Genomic DNA, 26,772 nt, shown 5'->3' with positions numbered 1-26,772 from the left:
CTGTGGGGGTTTGGGGCTCAGAGGCATGAGCTAGGGGGTTGTGGGACCAGGGACAGCGGTGTGTGCGGCGGGGGGGGATGCAGGGTGGTGGGAGAGGGAGGCGGCCGCAGGGGTTTGGATGTGCCCTTGGGGTGGAGGGCAGGGGGATGCTGGGGGTCCCTGGGGCTCGGTGTGGAGGGGGACACGGGTGGGGGCTGCCACGCTGCGAGCTGGGGGGCTGAGGAGGCCGGTCCCCTGGGGGTCCGGGCCGGCGGGGGTGTCGTGGTTTAACCACTAAGCTCCGCACAGCCACTCACCCTGTTCCAGCGACAGTGGGATGGTGGGGCAATGGGCTGGATGTGGGGCCCACGGGGGGTGTGAGGGTGGGCTGGGGGAGCCCGGTGGGTTTGATCCTGCCTGAGGGACTGGGAGTCATGCTGGAGGGGGCTGGTGGGCTGGGAGAGCAGGGGAGGTTGCCTGGAGCTGGTGCATCCCTCTGGGATGGGACTGCTGCGGGGTTGTGGATGCTGCTGGTTACCATCGGTAGCTGCAGACTGGTGTAACTGGGAGGATGTATTTGGAGGAGGGCTTTGGGACAGGTTGCTGCTCGAAGCCAGGACGCGTGTAGGTTCCCACCCCAAGGAGAGCTACTGGGTGGCTTTACTGGGCCAGATGTGCAGCCAGGTGTTCGGCGAGGCGTCCTCTCGCTGCTCCTGCTCCGTGCCTGCCCTTCCTCGGTCACTGGCTTGGCTTGCAGTAACGCTCTGCTGTGGCTCTCGGGTCGCCGGTGCCTGGTGGGCTTGGGGGGCTGGCTGTGCTGTGCTGGGGGCTGCACAAGCTGATGGAGGGCACAGCCCCCGCCTTGCTTTAGCATTTAAAGTGTGGTGCTGTGTAACTTGCTCTGTTTTAAAGCTCTTAGACCTTGGTTAGTTCTTCCTCTTCCCCCCTTTTTTCGGTATCTCCCAAGAAAACCACTTGCTGCCGCATTTCTTGAGTTGCAGCTTTTTGCCATTTCAGCTTCTCTGCTGGAAATGCTGCTGTTCCTGTTCCCTGAGAAATTAAGCTGGTTTATAGTGGGACAGAGGGAGGAGATCTTGAGTCCGGTGCTGAGTGACACTGTAACTGTGTCACCTGACTATTTAGAGGGATAAGATTTGCCCATTTGGGGCCAAATTTGATCCATTTTTTCCTTTTGCATAACCTTATCAGAAACATGCTGTTGCACATTGAGCCGAGTGGCAGAGACCTGCTGACGCGGAGAGCTTGTGCTTTCCCGGTTGCATACATTTGCTGCTCTGAAGTGTAAATCTGCTCTCGGGTCAAACTTTATTCTTCTCTTTTAATGTATTAAACACTCTGAGCCCTTGTTTTGAGTGGGAAGTTGCTGTGAACACTTCAGACTTGTCTGCGTTAGAAGATGCATGTACTTGCCGGGTGTTTAGATAAAGTGGAGAGGGTCAGTTGAGTTAAATACACACCACGAGTGTTATCAGCCTCTTGTTGTAACAGCTCTGCCGCACTTTCAGACAATGCATGGTGATGAAGGCGACCTTTTATTTTATTTTTTTTTTTTTTTCCCCCTGGTAAGACAACTGCTTGTGATACCAGCTGATTTGTGGAGTGGGCATACTGTTTGACGTCTGATCAGTTAGCGTGATTTTTCACGTATAAATGTGGTTTTGCGCGTAGACGCGTATCTGAAGGATGGTGAATGTCACAGCTGTCATTCATAGCTTCTGTGTTCATTAACTTGACTGTCTTCAATGTCTGTCAGTTGACACTATAACGATCCCCTTCTCCCACCCTACTTCCCAATCCCTGAACCTTTTACTCCCCACTGCTGAGTTACAGCCAGGCTTTTTGCATGTTTATGATGGCGGTTCTCGTTCTGGAAGCATGTTGGTGTTCCCAGCACGTTGGGAGTCATTGCAGCTCATCGTTAACCGGCTGTGTGAAATCTGCTGCAGCATCCTTGGATTTACAAGAGTTTGCATGTTACACCCCACGTGGCTGCTTGCCCTGCACATGATTGCAAACCTGTGCAGGTTGTGACCGCTGTACCGGGTTTGTCCAAGCAGTGGCTGCAGGATTCTGTGGTCTCGGTGTTCTGAGCCACGCAGGGACCGTTAGGACTGGCTGCAGTGAGGTGGCAGTTCAGGGGGCCACAGTGTGTGGAGTTGCAGCACCGGGAAGCAGGAGGTAGCTGGTGATACAGGTAGTGAAAACGGATTTTTAACGATTTAGAGGCTTTCTGATTGTTTCCGGTGTTCTCTCAACTTGTTGGGCTTTTACTTTGGGTTAAATGACTCCACATGAGAAGACTTCTGCTTATTCTAGACTGATGAGGGTTTTATGAGAAACAGCTGCTAAATTTACCTGCAAGGAGAAGCCTGACAGTTGTTTGGGGAGCAGCTGGGACAAGCTGGGCCGTGTTCAAAACTTGCTTTCTGCAGCGTGGGCTCAATCTAAGGGACTGCTTAGCACCCTGCTGGGGCTGTGAGATGGCTCGGAGACATACAAGCACTGCTGAAGGGTTTGTTGTAGTAGCAAACATACTCCTTCGTGTTGTCTTAGTACGGCATTGCATTTGGGGGATCTGAGTTTCCAAAACAAGTAGCCAGACTAAGTTTCATAGTGGCATTAGTGTATTGGAGAAGAAATCTGGGCAGTTGTCTAATGCCTGTGTGTCGCCTTGTCTCTGTTGTGGTCTGTTTTCGCTCTGGAAAGTGTGAATTTAACTCTTGCCCCCGATGCCAAGCCTGATTACTGACTTCTTTGCTCATCTCTTGAGGTGTGCAGTTCCTCCGAAGCACCTTTGCCTGTGGTTTCCCCGCTTCCCGGGGGCAGGGACGATGTTGCAGTAAGTTCTCCACAGCAGGCATGGTATTTAATTATAGCTAACTTTGCCTTTCTGTATGCCTTTAAAAATAACTTCAAGGATTTGGAAATGGGGAATATGAAATTTTGTCTGTCTGACACTTCGTGGAAAGTTGAAGGTTGGCAAATTAAAGGGACCTGATGCTGTGGGAGGAGGGTGGAAGGGTGGAGGTGACAGAAAAGAGTCTGTGCAGTGTTCTCCCCACCAACCCTTCTCCAAAGGTGTGTGACAGGTCAAGAACGACTTTAAAGTTGAAGGGTTTTCTCTTAGATCTTTCTCCTGTATCTTATTTTCCTGATGATGATTAGATGCATTTTCTAAATCAAAACCAGTAAATAATGACTGGACATGTGCCCAGAGAAAGTCACAGTGCTAATTAAGTGGAAGTGTTAATGGAAGAAGTTGATGGAGAAGGCTAAGGTGCTTCAGCTGGTGGCTGGTTGTCAAGGCTCCACAGGGCAGGAGAGCTGCTTAAACAATAGATGCCTTCAGTGCTGGTGGGCAAAGAAATCTCAAAATAGGTATCGGAAGCAGGGATTTAATTTTCTGTGTGTATGCTAAAGCTCTGTCTGAGAGAATTTAGATTACAAAGCTTCATCACTGAGATTTGGAAGTATTTAGGAAAAGAGGGTAAGGCTCCTTTTATCCTTGCTCAGAAGTGAGTCCTGCTGCCAGCTTCTGGCAAGAATGACCTTGTGCCTGGTAACAGCCACAGTTGCTTAGTTGGGTGCCTGTGGAAAGCATCGCTGACACCCATGGAACTGCTTCACAAAAGCCCGAGCAGCCTGCAAGAGGAGAGGATGGCCACAGCTGATGGGCTAGGGGTCTGCATCTGCTGTAAAGAAAAGGCAGGCTGCTTTTATTTTAGGGATGTCTGGTGCGGGAAATTTCTCCTTTGCCAACGCTGGAACATGGGAACTTTCCTAATAAAGGATTTCTTACCCCTCGGTGGTGATGGAGGTGCCTGTCCTCAGCCCGTTCTGTCCGTTTTGTGGTTTTCCCTTCCCCAGACAACTTCTGGCAGCCTTCCTCTTTTTGTGGGGTCACTTAGATTCCTGCTCCCCCTGAAGCTGCTCACGTATTTAAAGATATCCCCGGATAAGGGAGCTGCTGAGCTGCCCTCCACCCCCTGAAGCTCATTCCAAGAACAGGGTGGTAAATGCTCAGCCGGGCCGGCAGACCTGTCTTGTTCCTTCCTCTGATTGCGACTCTCTGATGTCAGCAGGGTATTTAGTTCCTATTTTTGGTTGAAGTCTCGCTGTTTGGACTACCTGTTCTCAAAAAACCACCTCTGCTGAGGTGCGGGTCCCCGCTTTTCCTGCGCGGTTCTGCAGCATTTCAGACGTCTCAAAAAGACAGTTTTGGGTTAGGTACAAACCAGGCATTCCCTGGCAGAAACGTGTGTCAGCGGGCACGGTGTGGGAAGCTGCGTTCCCTCCGTTACACCCAGTAAGGTTTTTGTTGAGCTGGGGACTGGTCTGAGCTGGCACGCTAATCATTTTGTGTTTTTTTTTTTTTTTTTTTTTTAAAAAGGAGCAAACAGCAGTCCATAAAGTCAGAGAAGATGCCCCCAGCAGTATGTTCTGTAGAACATGTTGTTTCATCACATAAACTTAACTGCCCACTATGTTTATTATAATTTAAATGTGAACTTTGTCAAGGTCTGAGGCTCTCATACTTCCTGCTTAGATCACTGAGCTGAGCCCTCTGGGTGAGAGACGTGCACAAACTCCAAACGAAATCACCGATTTCGGCAGGTAAGCAGGAAGCAAGACGTGATAGACTGTGATAAGCCAGATGAGAAGGAAATGCAACGACAGAATTAAAGGTACATTCTCTCCGTAGGGGGTGAATGTGCCGCTGCGTAACGCTAAAAATATTAGGCAGGAAAATAAAGCCCATGTGAATAAGCGAACGCGACCAGCACGTTGAGGGGATGAGAAGCAGGAAAGGAGATCGGTTTCTAGCTTTTGCCAAAGCAGATGGTGGGGCTTACAAAGAGGCGGTGGCTTGCCAGGGTTTGCGGGAGGCTTGGCTTTGTGCTGCGGTCCATGCAGCCTCTGGGATCTGCCCACATAATGTGATCACTGGGATCCATTCAGGGCCTGGAAATCTGCTGGAAGTCAGGTCCAGGAGTCTGATGCCGATCTCTGCTCCTCCATCGTAGCCTGGCTGCTCCGCTTTCGGACTGTATCTCATATAGCACAGCAAAAGCATTTCTTGTAGATCAGTGAGCACCGAGAGATAAAATCAATTTAATGTAAATGCAACTTAATGCTTATAAGCAAAAGCAAGTCCAGAAATTAGAAATGCTTTGTGAATCCTTGAGGTTTCTTGGGGTTTCGAGGGTATTTCTCACAGAGGCTGCAGAATTTGGATCTTTTTTTTTATATTGCTTCACTGTGAAGTTAAAGGCAGGAAGCAACAAAACAATCTGTGCCCTGAAATATCAAGCTGCATTCAGTAGGTTTTGCCAGTAGCAGTAAGGGATGAATTGTGTTAAAGCCAAATCTGCAAAAAAAGCTTTTTATTTTCATCTATTGACGTGAAAAGACTGGACCTTTGTTGGCGAGAGGGGAAACTGAGGCTGCTGTTGAGCCCCAGATTGTATATGTAATCTCCTCTAAGTGTATCAAGGAGAAACTTCTGCTGTGAAATAGGACTTTTTTGTATACATCTGTTGTGGGAAGGGGTTCTGTTGTTGCTTCACAGAAGCCACAGCAAGTATTGTAGTCAATTTGCAGCAGTTATTGCTGATGAGTATTTTGTTTGGTTTAGGAAATGGCATGGTGTAATGGCTGAACACTTAAAGTCCTTTCAAAGAATCCAAATGTGGTTAGGAGTCAGAAAAATTATTAAAAAAAAAAAGTGGGGTTTCATATCTGTTCTTGTGCGGCTAGATGATTTAAAGAAGTGATTTGTTAGTGCTACACGTTCTCTCGGTGGGCTGAGTCCGGCTGCAGCCTCTGTGCCCGCTGTGTTTCCGTGAGGAAGGGGGGGAAAGAGGAATTGCCCCATCCACAGTCAGGAAGAGCTGTCGGTGTGCGTGTCCGTTCACAGGTGAACTGTTTCCACGTTGTGTGTGGCCACTGTTGTGATTAAGTGGCAAGTCCCTCAGTGTCTGATGGGGATAGAGGCAGAGAACACCAGTGAGGCTCCAAGGTCCAAGCTTCCAGGGTTGTGTAAAGGTGCAAACAAAATATTTCCTTACCTTCCCCTTCACCCGTGAAAAGAAAGTTGCTCCTGGTGCATTCCCATAAAAGAGGGCTGTTAGAAATCGCAGCTGGGTCTTACCCTCTTCTTGGTGCTGTGATTATTAATCTCACCTGCTTTTAAACTGTCTTTTATTCCACACCCTGCCGTGCAAACAGCAAAGCAGGACAGATCTCTCTTTAATTAGATACCTGAATGTTGGTATTGCTAAGAGTATTAGTGCCACAGGCGCTAGGTGTGCACCAGCTCTTTTTTATGAATTGTTTTCTAAGCACTTTTTAAATAATTCAGGAAGGCTGCAATTATTGGCAGTGACTTAAGCATTTTGTATCTGCGTGATCTTCTAATTCAGCTTTGGAACATTTTATTTGCTTGCTTTGGTCAGCATGATGCTGTGATTAGGGTTGTGTCTGGGGAGGACTGGGTTTTGCTTGCGATAAATTTGCTGTGGGACCTCGGACAAGCCACGGTAGCTGTGACCTGCTTTGCTCACCTAAGCCACAGATGCTGCCTCTTTTCCTCTGTAGAGAAGGATTTTACGTCGCACCCAGGGCTTGCTTGGAGTGCACATGAAAATCATTGTGTAGGTGGCTTCCCTTTCGGTGAAACTCCCTTGGGAGAGCTTTGTCCTGCTTCCTTCCAGACACGCTGTGCGCAGTCGGAGGGATCCATGCCGTGCACGAGGAGGGCAGCGACCTGGTGCTGCCTGGTTTGATTGGCAGAAAAGACGGTTGGAAGCTGAAAGGAGGCGCAGCGGTGCTGCGGAGGGTGCGTGAGAGCTGACTTAAATAGGTAAAGGGGTTGGGAGCAGATGCGAATGAAGTGGCGCAGCCTTCGAGCGAAGTGCTCCGAGTGCAGCGCGTCGGATCGGAATCTCTCTGTTAACGCTGACTAACAGTGTCTTACTGTGTAGGCAGCGACTCGAAACCTCTGTGACTGATTAATCTAACGTTGGGTCTATAATATAGGTGGGTGTCTGGGCTGGGGTGGATTCTTCTGGCTATTGACTTCCCATCACTCTTCACCCATGTGCTGAGTCCTCCAGTGTCCTGGGATTTGCTCCCTTGGGAGTGCCAACGTGTTTATGTCAGGCAGAGGGTGAGAACACATGAGCTTTAATTTTCCCCTTGCTCGGAGAGTTTCTCAGCAATGTGTTTTGAAGTGCTAAACAGGTTTTGGAAATAGCTGTGTGCTCATGCAGGTTCCCCTCAAATACTCCACGAGGGAGGTACTGGGGGCAAAGACGTGGTGCGAGGAGCGTTAGACGGGTCCGGTTGGGTTGAGGGTGTCAAACCCGAGGCAGTTTCTGCCTGCTGACAGATGCCAGGGTTTCAGTAGTTGCAGCATCCCCATGCGTGGCAGGGGGCTGGGGGCAGGAGCAGAGCCGAGGAGGCAGGGCTCCCAGCGTGTTTTTCCAATTGCTAGGTTACACTTCTTCCCAGGAGCATCACTTTACAGCCCTTCACAGGGCTCACATAAGGTGTGTGCTCTGCCCCGGCATGGGAGGAGCAGCGTGATGCATCCGTGACGTGCACTTTCCTTATTTTCCATGCCTGGAACGAGGCTCCAGAGCTGGCTGCAGTATCCTGACCAGCTGTAAGAAGCCCGAGGACTGGGAAGGTGGTGTGTGTTCAGGGGTCTGCAGGAGCGGTTTCAGCTAGGCACTGATGGTTTGGTTCAGATGCCAGGTGCAGTCTTGAAATTTGTGTCTTGAAGACGTTAGGGCTCGCTTTATTGATGCTGGAATTAGCAGCTGCATTCAGCATGTTCACACGGGGGGATTTCTCTGCATTTACCTTGACGGCAGAGTGGATGCTTGTGAGACTTGAGTGGACCGAGTGGATGTTTATGAGATTCCCTGATGGCTTTTTGATTTATATACCCCAGCTTACTCTCCTATGTATGTAGGAATTTCAGGACTGAAACCACAGCTGTGTGTGTAAACAAATAAGGGGTGTTTGAGCAATGAGATACATTTCCACAGCCTTGTTCCCCTCTCCTTTTGTGTGCCACCCCAAAACTGAAGAAACATCCCTGTGGGTTTGAGTACATCCAGAGTGCTCTGTGTTTCGAAGGCCAGAGCTATGCAGAATTCAGCTGGAGGCTGAATGTTGAACAGACGGATTTTGGTACTTAACGGTGGAATTTGAAGGTTATGGCTAAGCTTGTCCAGCAGTTATTGCCGAGAGCGGTGGTCCTGTCCTCCCCCATCATCTTCCCCTGATGGTCACTCGCGTTGCTGCGTGGCTGTGCTGGGGTGAATCACTCCATCCAGCTGATCTAACAAAAAACTTTTGTTTTGTGAGGCTGCACGGTTCCTCGGTCCCATAGGAGGGAAACAGCAGAAACCTGCAGGTGACACACAGAGGAGCAGGATCTCCCCTTCCCTTCTCTTTCGCTCGGAGTGCAGCTGTCCTGCGGCCGCCTGCGTGCGGTAACGCGTGTCTGCGTATGGGCTGCCTAAATAGCGTGTATGTATGGAAGGGGATCTGCTCAGCTTGATGACGTGGGTCCTATGCTGCTCCATCTGATTAAGGCTGTTTGGCAGAGAGCTGAACTTTCTAAAGATGAATGTGTGGAACAGTTTTTGATAAATTGGGAGCAGCTGAGCCAAGAACCAGTGTTGGTCCAGTGGCATTTGTTTAATGCAATGCATTGTTTTAGCGAGATTGAAGGAGAAGCAAGCAGGATGTGAAAGGCGTTAAGTGAAAGACGTGGTACAAAATAGAGGGGTGATCCATACAGATTACACCTGCGCTCATCCCAGACCAAAAGGGAGAGCCCCCTCCCAGCTGCACTTGGACAGGGATAAGAGAAGTTCCTGGAGGCTGAGCTCCTTCCATCGCGGCGCCCGCGGGGGCTGCCTCGCTGGCTAGCAGCAGATAACATGTGTGAATGCCTCGGCTCCCAGATGAGCCCTTCGCCTTTCTGGAGAGCTTACAGGAGCTGAATTCAGCCTGTGGGCGCAGCTCTTTGTGGGGATTCAAGGAAGGCGATGCTTCTGCCTGCGTGGTGAGTGCTTGACCTCTGGTCGGTGCCCTGCCTGGAGGGTGGGTGAGCGTTCTGGTGGGTGCTCTGCTGAGCTTTCCCAGCGTGTCCGTGGTCTTCCAGCCTGTGCCATGCACTCCTCCGCTCTTCTCCACTCTGCGGACACAGCTGCAATCATTTCAATGTGATGTGTCCTCTAGAAATGAAGAAGGTGCCTTTCAACAAGGGTGATCCCGTTTCCTCTTGTCATTGACACCACCTACGAGGTCCTGTCCGATGCTGAGATGTTGCTGTCCCAAAGAGCTCGCTCTGGAGTACAGCTTAGTCATGGAAATGAGATAAATCCTGTTTCACAGAAACTGGTAAAAATAAAACTGTTGAGGATTGATTTGTTTCTATAGCAACAGACTGGCGAAGCTAATACAGCTGCTCTCTGCAGAAGGGAGAAAAACATGAATTGAAATGTTGGTCCACCTGGGACTCTAGCTGTCAGCAGGAGAAAGATCTTCGATAGACTGATGAAAGGGTAGAAAGCTTAATTAAAGACGGAGGGCAGGAAGGTGTGAGCTGCCTTTGGAAAGAAACTGGTGCCAGAGTGTGTGAATGTAGCCTCTTCCCAGTGCAAAACCTGGAGAGCCTGTATTGTGTCCTCGGAGCTATTTATATCCCGCTTCCCAAAGGACTGCTTTCTGAACTTGCCACCTTCTCATGGGTGGGGAAATACCCCGCTTCAAGTCAGGCAGTGCTTTAATGCTGTTCAGTACCTGGGTGTTCACCATCTCAAGTGCCTGTTTTTTAAACCTGAATTTAAAATTACTTTCTGTCCTGCAGTGAATCGCCGTGGCTCACTTGAGAAATTTTCAAGGTTTATCAGGGAATCTCTGTTGCATAAGCTGGGAAACGACCTCTGAGAAGTTTGGACTAATATCTGAGCTAAATTTTCTTGATTACCCTTTAACTCAAACTGAATATGGAGCTGGATGCTCGGTAACGGTGTGTGCTACGGTAGAGTTTGCTGTAGATGTTTGTGTCATGGAAAAACGATTCCAGCAGAGCATCCACACTGTTGGATAAGGTGCTTGAGTTTAAAATTATTTTTTATCTGTACGGTGTGTAATTTGTGTAGTCTTCTACTTTTTCCAAAACCCACAATTTTGGCAGACTCTAGTACATACAGTGGTGTTAAGATTGCCATTTCCCCCGTGGTTAGTAAAGGTGAACTTAAATATTTGGGCATCCCTACGATGCCAGCTGCAGAGACCATGTGTATACGTACATTCCTGGTTTGATGTATCCCACCTTCTGTGGCTATAAAATGTTTTGGATTAAAACCAGTATATACATCTGAAAGTAGTAGGATGTTAACGAAATTACAGAAGAAGTTGCTTTTAAAACAGGAGTGGGGGTGCAAGGCTTTTACCGGGCTGTGTGAGAGCCTGTGTTATTTAGCTTAAGGAAAGTTGGAGCTTGACTTTGTGTTGTTTAGGTTTGGTAAACCCCAATTACATTAGCACTCTTTCCTTGTTATTTAAACACATGGTTTCTTTTAAAGGGAAATTAAATTTAAAAGTAAACCTCAAGCTTTTTTCCAGTGAAAAGGAAGTGTCTGTAGTGCTGCATACTAAGGATGCAAGAACACAACCCTGTCTAAAAGTGAGTGCTATGAATATTATGTAAATACATTATCTCATTAGATTTATATCTAATCCTATTGCCTGCTGTTTTTCAGACTCTTAGAGCAAACAGAGCTGAAGAAGTTATAGGTGGTCTTTCAAATCTAATATTGAAGTAGGTTGGAAATCAGGTGAAATGACTTTTGCCTCACCCTAATTAAGACACTATGAGAAAGCCTTTCAAGTTTGGCGTCATAAAGTAAATTGCCTGGTTTTAAAAATGTGATCCGATTAAAACCTAGTGCCTGGTAAGGTTTGAAGCCTGCTTGTTCAGTGCTACAGGTGGGGTCCCCAGACGCTTCCTTGCTGCTCTTCATTTCAGAAATCAGCACAGGTTTTTTTGGAAGCAGGAACAGGATTATGATAAAACCCTGAACTCTGGAGACTTTAAAGCTTCGTGTTCTTGTCTTGGTTCTGTTGCAAGGATTGCGAAGCCCATCAGACAGCTTAAATAAGGGGTTGTATGTCCTGTGGAATTGGATGGGGTTTTTTGCTGGTACTTCTTTCCAGTGTTTTTTCAAGCCACGGTTTCTCACTGCACAGTGTTAAATCTGATAGTGTTGTCTGTCATGTAAGAGACATTTAAATTACCTTGACTCCTCCTGTGATCCCCCCTGGATGACTTCTGGTTGTCTTGGAGCGTTGTTAGTAACCACCTTTGCGTGATTTAAAATTACTTGCATTCCCCTTGTGCACTGGGCTCCCTTTACCGCCTCCGTTCTGCCCAGTGGAGTCTGCAACCGTATGTCTGAACTCCTATGGCTCATCTCCATGGCGTTAGGAACAGCTGAAAACACAGAGAACTTGGAGGACACGCGTAATTAGCGCTGGATTTGGCATTTTGGAAATATTTCCTTTAACCTCAATGGGAAATATTTCACAGAAAGAGCGAAACAGGATGTGTCCTTGACATTCCTTTTCGCTGAAAATAAAGACCTAAAAAAAATTGGTTAAAAAAAAAAACACACAAAAAACAACCTAACTGCAGTCTTTCTGATCGTCCAGTGTGGAGGTGGTTGTTCAAGCGCGGTGTGCGATGCCTGTGCTGTGGTTAGTGCTGGGCACAGCTCTGCTGCCAGTGAGTGCAGCCCCGCTCTCCTGTCGAGCCCAAAACAAGACCCCAAAGATGCTACAGACTGTAAGTACCGCTTCAAAATGATTCAGGGAAGCGGCAAAACTCTGTTTGCCTTGGTCTTCTCATTCTTACACTGTTGGAGCGCTTGGAGCTTCATCCTTGTGAACATGGTGTTTCTAACCCGAGCCACCCTCGGCAGGCTTTACTGATGTGCTGTGCGGTGCAGCGTGCTTGGCATCACCCAGAACCAGTTTTTCAGATGCAAAGATAAATGGGGTGGACGTCTATTGACGTACGAACATAAGGAATTTGGATCTTGAAGTAAAATTTTGAATGTTAAATGTTGCATTTAAATTGTGTGGGCATAAACATATGGTAAGCTCTTTTCTTCTTGCGCGTTGACCTTAACTGCTTCACAAGACTTGAGTTTTTGGTCTCAGTCTGAGGTCATTAAAGATTCCAGTTTTCTCCATGACTCACTTATGCTTGACTTAAGCTTTTTCTTCTGAATTCCTCCGGAAAGTTGGGTACCATTTAATGGTCTTCAATGCTGCTCCAAGACAGCTATGCAGAGCTACTGTGAGAAAAGGAGTTTGTGCTTTCCATCTCAAAAGCCGTCGCTGGCAGTGGTGGGTGAGCTTTTGAAGCCATCTGCAATGCCTTAAGGTCCTGGTAGTTATATGGGGTATAAGTTGTTACAGCTGAGATATAATTATTTGCTGGGATAGAGTTGCAGTGACCCTGAAATTGTTGGGAGAAATGGAGTTTTATCCCTGCATAAGTTTATGATTTAGTAGTCTGACTTGCATATATACATTCCTCCTGTATGTTAAAAATGTTAGGCTGGGAAAGGCTCTGCCACTAAACCAACTGCTGGCTGGGGGAGCTGTATTTAACAGAGAAAAAACACAAATTGTTTTTGTATGCTTTCAGATAAGTGGGTAAAAATATTTTAAGGGTTTTGGAACGTATGATGTTGTGTATGGTCCCCACAGAAAACAGTTTTGTGTTTTTTTTGTGTGGTGTTTTTTTTGGTTTTTTTTTTCCTGGTGAGGCTAAAAAGCTGTTTGAGGCCAGCTTGTCATCTTGGGCAAAATCAAATCTGGCAGGTGGATAAAAACAGAGCTAGAAGCTTAAGCTATGCGGTGAAATGTGTGGGGAAAGAGCTCTCTTTGCTGCCTGTTCCATTATTTATTCCTTTTACCGGTGTTAGGGATTTCTACAGATGTCTCTGCCGGCTCTCCCAGGAGCGGTACCTGCACTTCTGGCCCTCCCCACAGCTCTTTAGAAGCAGTTAGCAGGGAAAGGACCTTAGCATTTAATACATGTCATTTGGATGGCTGACTTACAAGCTCATATTTTTCAGCTCTAACCTTATCTCTGTTCTACAGATAGCATAGACAAGTAATGACAACTTTATAGGAGCTATCTCAAGATTTGGAAATAATTTACTGCTTGGGCCATTCACTGTCGTGCCTGCTTTTTAACAGATGGGATTTCACAGATGCTCCTCAAGTAAAAGGATGTCCTTTTTCATTTCCATCCTACTTAAGAACTATTGTCTTGATGCTTTCTCTGCGTGCTTGATGCATCCCAAGGACGAGCAGGAGCTTATCGCAGCGCTTTCTGAACGTGGCCGCTCAGGTGTCTCCTTCACATTCCCCTCCAGGCCACCCCAGAGTCACTGTTCTGTTCGCTGCCTTACCCTCACTGTCATTGCTCTCTCGTTTCCCTGTTAACTCGCTCTTTGGGCATCCAATTAAAAAGCTAATCGAGAAAGAATTTCATCTGGAGTCAGTGCAGTGGTATGTAGTTGCCTTGTTTGCATCCCGCATTGTTGCCGGTTAATTTCTTGCTCGGCTGTGCTGTTCTTTAGCCTTTGGGGAGTTCTGATTAAGCCGGAGCACTGGGATTTGATACACGCTTAGGTTGACCTGAGTGGGTGAAATGGCTTGACTGTGGACGTGGGTTGTGTTGAAGAGCAAAGTCTGCTCTAGTTACTTAAGTGGAAGCTTTGTCGTGGCTTTTAATTCTCCCGGCCCGTTTTCTCTTCCTTGAGGGCCTCTTCTCCCATCCCGTTGCGTTTGGTCTTCGATATCAGAGCGACTAATTTCATTTTTACTTAAGCGTAATGTTTCTTGCTGCTTGTCTCGACGTACTGGGATTGGTGCCCTGCGAGTCGCTCCCGAAGACGTGCAGGGTCTCTCCCAGCGTGTGCTCTGCCTTCTCCCCGTCTGTCTGAACAATTAAGCGCTTCAATGCCAGCATCAATTCAAAGCCCTCATGTCACTGATCTTGGCGATGTCACAAGGGAAATGGGATGTTATGTGAGCCTCAGACTCATTTCTTTAGTTTTCCTAAGGCAAAAGTGCACTCTAGATGCAGTTACTGGTACACAGTAATTGCATTTGCTGTTTAATTGATGTAGGGAAGAGGGGTAATTTACTCTCTGAATCTTTGTTTCTCTGGCTCTGCTTTACTTGGCCACCAAGCACTGCTGTTGGGTGTTTTGGGCATCATCTCTAGGAGCAGCCAGCCTGGGAAGGAGGAGCTGGTTTGCTGTGGAGGCGAGCGGGCTGGTGTGGTGTCGTGATGGCAAGGCGTGACGGGGGGGTGGCTCTGCTGAGACTGGGGGGCACGGTGGCCACATGGAGCATGGGGGCTTGGCTGTTGTGGGCCGGAGTGGGGAGAGGGCACGTCTCAGGGCAACACAGAGGCATATTTGTTTTCTCTGTATAGAACACATCTAAGACTTAAGCAGGGGGAGCGTGTCCATGTTTAAATAGAGTATCACCTTTCCTGTACTCTTCTAGGTGCAAGGGTCCCTGCTAGAAATCCCAAATTCCCACCGAGATGCATATTGGATCAGATCACTGTGGGTGCTGGACAAAAATAGTAACTCTGACTAGTTCTAATCCTGTTGATCTCATCTGACAATGAACATGTAGCTGTTTTGCAGAGTAGACAGCTAGCAGAGGGTGACACATCTTCTGCCATCCTGAAATACTTAATTGGTCCATCAAATCCCCCCATACAGTGTCAGTGACAGGCGGTGGGAATGAAACGCGCTCTGCCAGAAGTTTTTTTTGGGGTGTTGGTTTTTTTTTTTCCGCACAAGTTCCTTTTGGCAACATTTTTACTCCAAACTCGGACCTTTTGTGTGCCTGTCAAAAGGGAGCGGTGCAGATGGACGCGCACAGTTCAAGGCGCGATGCTTTATTTCTGTTGGTTGATCGTCATGTCTCTTGGGATCCTGTAGCTTGTTAAATCATCTCACAAAAGAAAAAGGGGGAGGGAAAATACAGGGTGAGGTTGCCAGCTGTAGCCAGCTCAGTGTTGCAGCATGAGTTTGATGAGGAATTTGTGGCTACCCAGGCAGCTTGCTTCCATTTCTCTGGAAGTGCTGGGCGGAGGGAAGGCAGAGGAAAAGTCTTGCACCTTTCTAAGGAATTGTGCTTGAGAGCTTGCACCATCTAGGTGTGTCCTGCTAATTTGCTCTGCATCTAATTTCCCCCCCACCCCCAAAATACTCCCATTTTCTTCCACTTAGTTGCATCTTCTCCGGTACTGTGGAAACAGCAGAGCTTAGCCTCAAATGAAGAGTGAGGAATGCTTACCTTAGCAGTGCTGCTAGTTCCAGTTTGGATTTCTGTGATATTGTCAGCTCCAGGCTGTTTTATATGACATTCATAATGCTGCTCAGTTTATTGAATTTGTGCAGGAATGTTTTCTTTCCTTTTGCTCGTATTTCTCAAAACACCATCTAGTCAGAAGTGCGGAAGAGGAGAGTGCACTGCAAAATTGGTATTTGGTAAAGCTCATTAAGAAGTTTGTAAGCTTTTTGCAAACATCCAGTTTCTGTCCCCTTTTAAAAGGGCAGTTTCCCCACCTAGAAGAAGCAAGGCAGCTTTTTTGACTTCAGTGCCTCATGTAAAATCCTGCATCGGCATGTCGGGTGGCCGGGGTTTGCTCCCTGACGAGCGTAGGCACTCCAGTTTGGGAATACTGTTGTTAAGGTACTAGCAGAGACTGCACCTCACATTACGTGCGTTAGAAGCTAAATGCAAGCCCTCTTTTTAAAATCGCTCCAGTGAGCATTTTCCCTTCTCTTTCTTTCTGAAATCTCCTCATCCCTTCTGAGTCTTGTCTTCAGTTGAGCTAAGTGCTGAAGTAGTCGGGCATGGTAGTGTTTGTGAGCTGAAAATACAAAGGACCTGTGGTGATGCCATTTTGATGCTACCATCCCGTTTTCCCTTCCCTTCCTCTACTAACATGCTGCCCTTGGACGGTGTGTGGAGAGGGAGATGCTCCTGATACCGTACACATCGGAAACCAAAGCTCCTGACTGCTCTCCCCTTGGCTTTTCCCCTCTTGATTGAAATTTTTTGCACTTCTTTCAGAAAAGCTTTGGTTAGATCTGGCCCCAGTAGTCAGTGCCAGTGTGTAGAGCCCACGTTGTATGTGAATTCTGCTTCATTGCATGTAATCAGCTGGAAACGCTCCCGTAATGGGAGCAGATTGCCGAGCGAGTGGCTGTAATGCTTTTAAGAATAAAGAGCAGCATATGCACTCAAACCAGACCTGGTTTTTTCCTCTCCTGCAGCTATTTATGTTGCCTCCTGCTCAGAAAGATTCTTTGATGTAGCGTAACATGCATGCGTGACCCATCCTTTCCGTCTTCACTTGCATAATGCAGGTGGCAGAGTCCACTGTCACCCCCCACCATACATTAAGTTAAAGAAATGCACTTCCACTGCCGGGAGCCATCCGTAAGGCTCAGGCTGCCCTCTTCCTCGTGGGGAATTTTAGCTTGGATGGATGCTTTTCTATTAGCGATGCCAACCCTATCTTGTTCCTTTGTAGCGTGAGCCTGCAAGCCCAGAGGTTAAACGTGTGGTTATCGTAGTTGTCGTGCTTGCCCAAAAGAACCTCCTCCTGGAAATAAGGAGTGGGAGTTGGTAGGCTGGTTTTGAGAGAAATAGATGAGCTTACCTTTTGCCTCTTACAGTTCCTGAACTGATCCTTCACAGGGCTGCTGGCGTGTTGAAAACTCGTGCAGATTTCCTGCTGCCTGCTCTTCGCCACATCAGAGGAGCGAGCGGTTCAGTTCTGTTCACAGAAAGAAGGAACAATTTGGCCATAAGAGGATCAATTGCTGCCCGGTATTGCTCCACCGGTTGAAATGCTGGCTTTTTCACAGCACGCTGGTAACCTTGTGCTGGCTGAACTGCCGGTGGGTGTTGGGCAATGGGGCTGGAGCCGTTAGCAGCCTTTGTTCCTCGCTGTTGCTTCACACAGAAAATGAGCTGGCGAAGTGAAAGCATTTGAGGGGTGGGAGCTACGGGTCTGGCACTATGCAAAAGGCCAGGCACAGTCTCCGACTGCCACCATGTCAGCCAGAAAGAGGGACTGAGCTGGAGTGTTTTCACCTGAACCCCCTGTCAGTAGCTCTGCCTTTGCTGCTGGGTACCATGAGAGCAGGCGCCTATGGAGCCTGAGCTCCAGCAGCTCTCAGGCTGGCTTATGGTGTTGTGCAATGTCAGCTGGGCCATTTTCACGTGTCCTGCCCTAATTAAGGTCCCTGCTTTTCCCCATCCATTCTGACATCATGTCCTTGAGCTTGTGATCCTATGACTTGAAGGAAAATGTACCCTGTTAAACTGTGTTTGGCTCTAATTTATCTGATGGGATATAGGGAAGTGGTTGGGCTTCGTCCTTGTAATGTTTAGCTTCAAATTCTGTGCTGTGCACACACGAAGCTGCCATTGCCAAGTCATTGGTAAGTGCCAAGGAAGAAGCCCTGAGGCTTTCAAGAGAGAATGACCTGAAGCTTCTCTTTCTGGTCCTGGTGCTGTAGAGGAAAGGGAAGCTGTACTGGGATGGGAAATGGCCACAGGTTTGTCTTGCTGCTCAGACTTTGCGTGGCCTCGATGTCCCCCAGTAGCTGCTTTTTCAGTTGTGCTTACCTTCGGCTCTGCCTTGCATGCAGGTATCAACACATCCCTTCCACGCATGTTTCATTTAGTGCAATAGGATTAAGTCTTTTAATCTGTCCGTCCTGTATATTTGATCTCACAGTTTAGCATGCTTAGTAATATGGAAAGTACTCTACTGCAGGGAATGTGAGCCTTAAATGTAACCTTGGCCGCGCCTGCGAATTGGTAGTCCTGTAATTCCCACAGGTTTTCACCTGTTTTCATGTGCCTTTGTCCTTCTGGTGCGTTGAAAAGAGTGTCTTTGGATTTTTTTGCAGTGGCTGAGATATGACCTGGGGCTGGAAATACCCAGGATTTCAGTGTGGTGCTGGGCACTGAAGAGCCGCTTGTTTGCTGGAGTCACTTGTTTTACTTGGAGTGGAAAAAAAGCCCAGGAGGATTTCAGACAAAATGCTTTTAACCCTCTCCTCCAAGTGGTTGGATGTCATTAGCGAGTTGATGCGTAGGATGTGTGTAGTGGTTTGGGGGAGGTGCAGATACCAATTAAACAGCAGCAGAACTGCCTTCTGGCTTGTGTGATGAGTGAAGCCGTCTCTGGAGAGCTCGGGGAAGGGAACAGAGTGAGTCTGTGGCCAAAACCCTGTAGCAGCCTTGGTGCGGGTGGGTGCTGCCATACGCGTTTGGAGCCGAATATCCATTCGGGCTCTTTGAGGACTCTCGGTGATCACCCTGATGCTGTTGTCTTGGTACATGCACCTGGAGGTGGTTTGTTTCCTCTGCTGTGTTTGTCAGAGACACATTTCCACCATCACCTTTCCAAATGGATTCTCCTCTCTTGGGAAGCTCCAGCTCTGCTTCCCACTGTTGGAAACTGGGCGGTGTGACAGCTTCGCTCTAGAGGAAGTCATGACTTTCTCATGTGCCAAACTTACTTCTTTTGGCCAAAATTCTGAAAGGAAAGAAATCCGGATGCATGTAGGAGATCAAAAAGTCACGGCAGTAAAAGCTCACCCCCAAATTTGCTTTGTTATTGTAACATTACGGAGCTGTGCTGTGGTTTCTCCTTCCAGCCTTGCTCTCTTTCCTACCGGAGAACTAGCTGAGAAGGGAGATGTGCTCTCCTGCTCTCTTTGGTTTATGTAAATATCGGTGAATTTTCACATTTGAAGTGATGATGAAATTTTAGTCTCGTACTCTCACTTAACTGTCCCTCTTCAAAACTGCCAGGAAAGTTCCGGTGGTGGTTTCCATTAAAAGTTGCAGATGTGTAGTTAAGATTTGCTGAAACTGGGTGAGTATTTCTCCACTTAGATTCTGTTGTAAACTGCATCTAAAATCTGTTGAAACAAAGCCCACTGGGAAGCGTGCGTGTTGGTACTGCAGCTCCTAGATGGAGATGACAGCGTACCCTGCCGCGTAGAAGCTGTTTGTTGTACGCAGACAGGCCAAGATGTGAGATTTAAAGGGAGTTTTGTGGGTACAGCTGTTACAAAACACTTATTACTCCCATAAAAGTTGCTCGATACACAAATGCAGCTGCAAAATAAACAAGTTCCCTCTATGAACGTGTCCATCAATCTGGAAGGTGCTTGTAGGTGAGCATGCTACCTGTTCAAGGAGATCTTTTTATGCTGCAACGTAATGCTTTCAACAGGCTTCCACCGAGTTTAGTTTTCAAGATTTGTTGGGTATTTGTGCAAGGAAACGCACTGGGAAACTGTATTCTTTTTCGTGTACTTGAAAGGAATTTTCTGGAAAGAGCTGCCTGCAGTTAGAGTGGGGAAAAGCACCTCCAGCAGGCACCAAATTCTTCTTTGCAATGTCTATACTGCATGTCTTCACCTGTTTGCTCTAATTGGACACACAATTGTTGTTCCTTGATAGATTGACTGCCTGACTCAGCTCTGTCTGGTGTAAGCCTACGTTTCTGTAAGGAGAGGAGGTATGTCCTGACAGGGTGGGAAAACAGTAGGATCACGGATTGCTGCCGTGTGTATCTCTGAAAATAGCTTCGTTACCTCTACCGTTTAGTCCCGCTCTGCATGGGCTGACGCAAGATTAATGCTGGAGCTGCGAGATCCAGCCTCGCGCCGATGGCGAGAAGTCAGTCATCCCTGTGTTAACAGCATCTTGTCTGCAGGGATGTTGGTACTTCTGTCATGGAAGGAGCCTGGAGCTGGCATGCCTCGTCGGCGTAGGAATGGTGCTTACTGGTCTTCTGTGTCCAGGCTCAGCAGTCCAAGCGGCTGCGCGTTTAATGCATGTGCCCCTTAACTTCAACTTTAACCTGTGCACCGCGTCTCAAGTATCCAGATTTCCTGGAATGGTGCCTTCAAATCCCAGTAGGATCAATTTGTCTGCTCTGGCGGTTTTGTTCTTTTCGTGTTTGAAAACTGGATGCTTTGCACAGATGTTTATGATCCCAATGTTCTTTCCTTGTAGGTGTTGCTTTCCTGCTCCTGGGTGTTAATTGCCAGGAAAATTTCTGCTTTGCAGCCCAGAACTAATGGCGTTTCAGCGGTGATTTTTCACATATCGTAGATGCTTTCTGGAAGGGAGAGGTATCAAAAGCAGTGTGTGGATCTCTGCTGATGCTGTAGCAGCTGGGCAGTGCTGTGTTCTTTAGCGTGTTAATTTTTGTGCATGCGGACAGTGGTCTTCCGTTTCCCCTAATCTGAGATATTTCAGCACAGCAGTGAGCACCCCCTGAGTCCCAGCAGGAGGAAATGTGGGCAGTAATATCATAGCCAGTTTAAGGTGACATAGTTAACATCACACCTTTTGCGTTGCCTGGACACAGTGTCTGTGGTTGGCGTGCTGACAGCCCTGTAAACCCACATCTGCTCTTTAATTTACCCGTAATCATTCGAGCTCTGTAATCCTTTTCAGACTCATTTTGCCATCAAGATTTATCACTGTAACTTACTGCTTGCAGTGTGAAGGATTTTTCCACGCTTCTCCTGACAGCTTTAGGAATGCACTGTGCCCTAACTTCCCTGCTTCTTTCGGTGGGAAAAGCTGGTTGAGAACTTCAGCTCTCCTGAGGTCTTGCAGGCTGTGGGATCAATGGATAGCATCCTTGCTGATTGTTCTTCTTGCATGTGTTTTTCCCCAGTCTAGAGGCCCTTGAGAAGCTTGTGTAGCATTAGCTCAGATCATTTTAAGTTCTTCCCTTTCATTTAAGCATATGAAGTTGCATTTTAGCCTTGTCAGTCAGGAAGAAAATTTTGTTCTGTTCTGAATTGTTGTTGGGTAGGCTTTTTTTTATTACAACCAAACTCAAAACAACAAATCCAACAAAACCAATCCGTACCTCTCCCCTTGCAGCCCCTTAACAGAACTCTTCTGCATCAGGTGGAAGGTAATTTGGTTGTGAAGATGCTTGGCAACGTCATGTTTGAAGTGCTAAATGTGAAATACTGTATTTTATTTTTTCCAACAGAAAAATGGAGGCAGTAATGTTAGTGGGATAGTTTTATATACAGCAAATGCTTCCTGCATAGGACTGGAATGTGAAGTGATACTTCTGCATGTGTTTAAAATGTCTGGATTCTCTGCAAAGCATTATGTAATTATCCTATATATTAAACGGCCACCCACATTTTCTATAGTATGTCTGAATTTTTTTTGTAACTGATGCTACAGATGTAAAATGACAATGCCAGACTCTTAAATATTGTGCTTTTAGAGCTAACTGCTGCAGTTAGTGGAAAATATTAACCAAGACAGAAAGTACTTTTTTTTTTTTTTTTTTGGTCAGGTGTTCTACGATAAGCTGGAAGCGGCAGTGCAAACTGAGCTCCTGTTGAGCTCGGTGCTTTACAACCTCTTCAAGCCTGAGCAGAACAGATGAGGCAGATGTATAGATTGTATGTTCCTCCGTTTTTTGGGTGGGGGACCATTGACTTTGGAATTAATCTGCTGACAGAAGGAAAAGGGGGATGTGAAAAGGCGTAAGAGGATGATAGTGTGGGCAGGAATATAAGAATAAAGCAGCCAAGGAGTTTTGGGTGGGAGCGATCATCCCAACGGACTGGTGGTTGTTGTGTGTTTTTTTTTTTATATATATAGCAAAGAAAAATCTGGACGAAGAAGTTGAGGAGTGTAGAAGCCAAAGCGGTGATTTTGCAGCCTCTCCGATAGCTGGAATCTAACTGGGTTGCTCTCCACGGTCTTTCCTGAAGCCTGCCAAGAGGGGCTGAGAAAAGTATTGCTTGGGATCTAGCCATGTTCCCCCCTGCCCCAGGAATACTCTGCTTTAATCTCCAGCCTTCCATCAGCAGTTTATTTTTGGAAGGGCTGTTGCATTATCTAGTGGGTGAGGCACGCAAGGAAAGGGGTCACAGCTCCGTGGTGAGCCCCCCACTGCACCGTACCCCTTCCCATCGACGAGACGGGCGTAGCGCTGCCTTTTTGATTCTTCAGGAAAAATTAAACGTGCTTTCTAGAACTCGAGTCTTGCACAAAGCATTTGAGCTGTTTGTGTTACCAGTCTATAAGCAGGAAATACCAAAAGAGGGTCGTGGTCGTGTTGCAAGAATCTGGCAGTTGTCTAGATATTAATAGCGGAGATGTGTGTATTGACTTGCTTGTGATGTCCTCTGGGCAATGGACTAGGAGTTCATCTACCTCCAGCCTTAACTGCCCTCCTGACACTGTCTCCAAGGCATTGAACGAAGTCTGTAAACATCTGGGACCAGTTCTCAGCTGCTTTGCACTTCCCTTGATCAAATTTGACCCAAGCCGCTCGTGTACCCTGGTTTCTAGCAGCTAAAGCAGCGACAGCACTAGTATCGTGCCTTTTGGGTTTAGTGTTGAGTGTATAAATACACAGGGGTAGCAATGGCCTCTGCTCTGCAGGAGTAAGAGACCGATCCCTGAAGTCTCCGGGTGCTTCTGTAATCTACACATGTCAGGCTATAAATCTGCTCTGAAGACCCATCGTTTGACTTGAAAACGCAGAGTTGTTTCTTAGTTGGCTTGGCCTTTGCTGTAGCCCGCTGCCCCTGATGCTTTTGTGAGTAAAGTTACTACAGTCAGGAGGAAAGAAATGGCAAAGGAGGAAAGAAATGGCAAAGCAAGAGGACAAATACGGTCTTGTTTAAAGGAACTATTGGGTTTTATCGTGACCTAAAGCAATGTGCTTTATTCAGCAATTTTTACAACAGGAAGCTTGATTTAAAAGGCTACAGCACTTGCTGAATCATGGAGCAAGAGAAATCTGAGCACAAGGATTAAACAGAGCAGATTTTGCAATTTTCAGAGCTTTTCTTAGGCCTTAATGTTCACTCTTAATTGCCTTAAGCAGATACATCAGTAACGTCGTTAGAATACTACCCTGGTGCAGCAAAAGGGAGGTGAAATCTAGGTAATCAGTTGAGATGTTCGCTTTCATAACGGAGACTGCTAATACAAAAGCAGACCTCCTCTTTGATGTGGAGGGGTTTTGGGGGGGATTGGGGGAGAAAAGAAAGCAAACAGCAGTGGTAATCGAATTGGCTCCAGACCTCCTCTGAGCTTTATTGGAGGCTTGTATTTACAGCATTCTCCTTCCTGTGCCGGGATCTGTTTTTCTGTTTAATCAGAAACAGCCCCAAATCACACTGTACGTGGGATAGTACTTGGCTTTGTACTCTGCTTCTCTCAGGACCGTATTTCCATTTTACAGATGGGGAAATTTGAGGTCTGGAAGTGTAGCGTTTCCCAAGGCTACGTAGCAGAGTGAGGAGTAAAGCCCTCGTGGCTTCCAGGGGTGTCATCTCTGTCCTGGCTTGCAAGTCTCGAAGAGTATCGCAGTGGTCTGGCGTTAGGATTCCCTGTGTTTTGTTCTGTCTTGTCTATTTTTGCCCGAGGCAACGTTTATACCACCCTGTTTTGAATTATTTCCCCTCTGCCTTGTAAAATCGAGGCCACCGGTCTGTGAGCAGGTATTGTTGAGAGGAAATGATTTTTTTTTTTAACCAACGCATGATCTCACAGCGCCGTAAAAAAAGCGCTCATCTCATTTCGTTTCTTGTTTGCAAGCCATTGGAAGTAATATATTCTAGGGGGAGATGCAGACCCCAAGTCTTGCTGTGAGCATCTGTGCCTTGGCACAGCGGGGGGGGGGGTTAGTGGCTTGGGGGGGAACCCCCTTCTGAATCCTCTGAAAAAGGGATTGAGCCTGGCCGGCTGCTGCGGGCTCCTGATTTCCCTGCGGTGATTTTTTTTTTTTTTTTTTTGTCTCCATAAAAGCAGATTACTCGATTCTTCTCATTTTGTTTATTGTTAACTTCATATGAAGTTACTAATATTAAGAACTCTTTATTGTTCTCCGTGCTGTGAAGTGGGCTCGCGCTGGGCTGAACCGAGAGGAGTTAGATGCTATTTCGTATTTATTTGCCCGATAAAGAGTTCCCACAGCAGGGCTGGCCAAACGGGGCTCTGCATACCCATGAGCCTGACACGTCCACGTCTTGCTGAGTTGTCCCATCGACTTCAACCTCCTGAAATTTCCCTGTCTGGTCTGAAAAGACCTGACTAACTCCTCACTTCAAAAGACCTAATTGGAATCCCACGGTACCCACCTGCTTCCCAAAGTGGTCTGAAGGGGTTTTCCTAATGTTTTAGATTAGAGCCTGGGCTTTGCTTCCAGGAGTTCTGCCACGGTTCCTACGGATAACGCCCGAGATGTCATTCAAATCAGATGCACCAGGCGCTGCAAATAGTGCTCGGAGGGAATTGCAGCGCCTTTCAGAAGTGATGTTCCCATGCTCGTGTTTTGCTAACTCCTGAGTTTCTGCGGGCCATGGTGGAGTTCTTTTCCTGTGTTTAGATCCAACATGAGAAGCTCAGGATCTTATCTTAGGCTGTCACTTTAATGCTGTGCATTGCATAAATAAAAACGGGATGAAAGACTTGGTTTCTGTTAACTCAGGAGAACTGTATGGCCTTCCTAGCAGAGCTGGGGAGGAGGAGAAGGGAAGGGATGGATATACTTCACTGCAGTCCGCAGAACTAAATATAAATAGTTCTCTTCTTGGATCCTTTTGGTCTGAACTTTTGGACAATTTGACCTTTCTTTGATAAAAGCTTTCTTTATTTGCCGGAATAAAAGGGCAAGGGGGAAGAAAGGACACAGCAGATTTTTATTTTTATTTTTTTTTATGTAGCTTAAAATCCCGGCAGTTGGTTTCCACGATACCCAGTGCTCGCTGTTGAACCAGCTCTGTCCTAGACTCCAATACTCTTCCTCCTCCGACTCCCTCAAGGAGGAGTTTACAGTGTTAACCAGAAGATTTCTGAAGCTTCTAGAAGTGTGTTTTCTCACAGGGAGACCGTGCTCCGATGGGGACGGATACCCTGGGCTCCGCTCCCAGGCTTGCTGCCGGCTAGGCAGGTTGCTCTGAGCAAGCACCTTGCTTTACGCCCATTATACCAGTAACCTTGGTTTTCCTTACTTCCTAACTTCAGCTGAAAGAAACGTTTGTGCTAAATGCTGCTGGGTTTTCATATATACACCCTGAAGCTTTTTGAGCTCAGCATCAAAACCCAGCTCTGTTTAATATGTAAAACCACTGAACTCTCTGGCTTCGGTCAGGTTAGCAGCCCGTGCGAGGCGATGCGCAGGTGCGGTGTTTAGAACTGCTCCAGACTACTCACAAGTCTTTCTGGCACTAGTTTTAACCATTAATTGCCACTTTAAATCCAGCAATAAATTATTTGGGCAACCACAGTGCACGAACCCACTGCCAAAAATAAACCAGAGCCGGAGAATTGCTCAGGTCCCCTCCGTGCTTCAGGACTGTTGCAGCTGGATGAGGTAGGGCATCTCCTGGACGCAATCCACCTGTGGTTTTTTTGGTGTCTCGTGTACCTTCTGGATGTAGTTCAAGCCATCATCTTGTGAATGATGTTAGTAGCCCTTGAAATGCTTTGCATGCCCGTATTGGTTTGCCGTTCGCTTCTGAAGTGCGGGATGGTGTGTGGGAATGCCTCTGGATAAGCCTTCTGATCCTTTGCAAATTGGATTTTGTGGCTCACTTGCCTGTCCTCTTGGATAAAGTTTCCCCTTAGCTGCCTCTCCTCTCGCGGAGCTCGTGCCTGTCTCAGGACTGCAAAGCCTTTTATAACGCTCTGCTGGATCAGCAGTCACTGGGAAGGGGGAGACTTTCCATTTCGGAGCGTGCTCCCAAATCCCTTCTGGAACGTGCTTGAGGGTGAGCGCGCTGCTCACTTCACTTCGGAATTTCCACTGGGTCTCCATGAGATGCCGGTTGGTTTGGTGCCTTTCCTGCCGCTTTTATGCGCTGTGGTGTGGAGTTTTTTCTGGCCAGGAGCCCTGTAGTAATGACTGTTATTTTAGAAAACCTAGTGACTGCTCGGGCTGCCTCTGTATTGTACAATGAGTCGTAGCGGTTACATGCTGGGGAGGAAATGAAATGATCAGGAAAAGCCTACTTTATAAAGAGTAACAGTCGACTTTATTTTAAACCAATTAAATCAGGGATTAGAGAGTGCTGTTAAGTTCTACCCCTGGTTAAAGAAAACAATGCAGGAAAATGCACTGTGTTAGCAAAAGCATGGTTGTCTTAGGCTTACAATAAATCCTGTATAATTCTTGAAAATATTAAGTTTAAAAGAGGCTGGTGTACAAGGAACGATGATGGATTGCAACGGAGCGGGCTGTCTTTCAATTTCCTTATTTTTTATAATAATATATATGGCTTTTATTAAGATTGATTTGAGTTCGCGTGCCCTTTCTAGGGGAAGGTGGTAGCACTGGTGAGGGGTGTTGGTAGGAACCAAACGCCTTGAAGAGCAAGCCCGAGAGCAGTGCCAGCTCCTTACACGTGCATTTCTCTGCTCTTTTAAATAGGACACCTTGCAGGGGTTAGAGGGAAGATTAATCCTCTACAGGGTTAATCCTTAAATCCTTGGTGTTTGACTTTTGAGAAAGGGAGGGAAGTTAGCAATATTCTCAGAAGCGCTGGGAGACCACCTACTCTTTCCTATCGACTGCCAGCAGCCGGCAGATGGAAACGATTTTTG

The 26,772-nt window shown here is 47.2% G+C and overlaps 1 protein-coding gene across 7 annotated transcripts in view; it reads left to right on the top strand.

Annotated features, from left to right (window-relative positions):
• Window positions 1–26,772, top strand: part of ANKS1A (ankyrin repeat and sterile alpha motif domain containing 1A) — a 110,672-nt gene that overhangs the window by 860 nt on the left and 83,040 nt on the right. The window lies entirely within an intron of this gene.

This window comes from Falco biarmicus, chromosome 16 (genome assembly GCF_023638135.1).
Source record: "Falco biarmicus isolate bFalBia1 chromosome 16, bFalBia1.pri, whole genome shotgun sequence".
Classification (NCBI taxonomy): domain Eukaryota; kingdom Metazoa; phylum Chordata; class Aves; order Falconiformes; family Falconidae; genus Falco; species Falco biarmicus.
This window is presented reverse-complemented; position numbering and strand designations above follow the sequence as displayed.